The following is a 746-nucleotide window of genomic DNA, read 5'->3' as shown; positions in this document are numbered from 1 at the left end:
CGGGTGGCAAAGGTGGATATGGCAGTGCCATTGGTTTGAAGAGTAGGATGGAAGGTAGTTATTCAGTGTTTCTTTAGATAGTGTTTTAAAAAATAATAAAAAAATAAAAGGAAGTCTTTTTCAGAGGTTTTCTGTCTTAAGCTCATGTTCCCTAAGAAGCTTGCAGATACCAAAAAGATAAAAACCTGTGTGTAAATGTAATTTGTAACTGTAAAAAGGAAAAGAATATATTTCTGTACATACTTAGAAGTAAGAGATGTGCGCATATATATATTTACTTACAAAGTAAGAGATGCAGTTTGGAAGCACTGGGGCTACAAGATTACATGGCTCGACTCGGGGAGCAGACAAGGGGTGACTGGGACCTCCTAGGCAAGAGGCTATGCAGTGGGGTTATCAGAGGATGTGCAACTCCCTGTACGTGCCAGTATACATTATAGGTGCCAAGCTGCAAGGGGGCCCCTTTACAAGTCTCTGATAGCTCCTGGTGCAACGGCAGATACCTGAGATGTCCAGGTCATCCTCAGACCCCTAGTCCCATGACAGTAGAAATCTCCCCAGCTGCACTGAAATTTTCTTCCCATTTCAGGGGATGCATCTTGTCTGTAGTCCCCTGTGCTCCCCTGTGCAATGGACTGATGTGTGGAGGTGACGGGTGTCATCTGACTGCCTCCCAGCACCTTGGGGCACCCCTGAGGAGGTGTAGGAGAGGGGCTCGAGGCAGGGGGCTGTGCCACCTTGCAGGG

The sequence above is a fragment of the Falco rusticolus genome, chromosome 12, assembly GCF_015220075.1.
Source record: "Falco rusticolus isolate bFalRus1 chromosome 12, bFalRus1.pri, whole genome shotgun sequence".
NCBI lineage: Eukaryota > Metazoa > Chordata > Aves > Falconiformes > Falconidae > Falco > Falco rusticolus.
Note: the sequence above shows the minus strand (reverse complement) of the source record.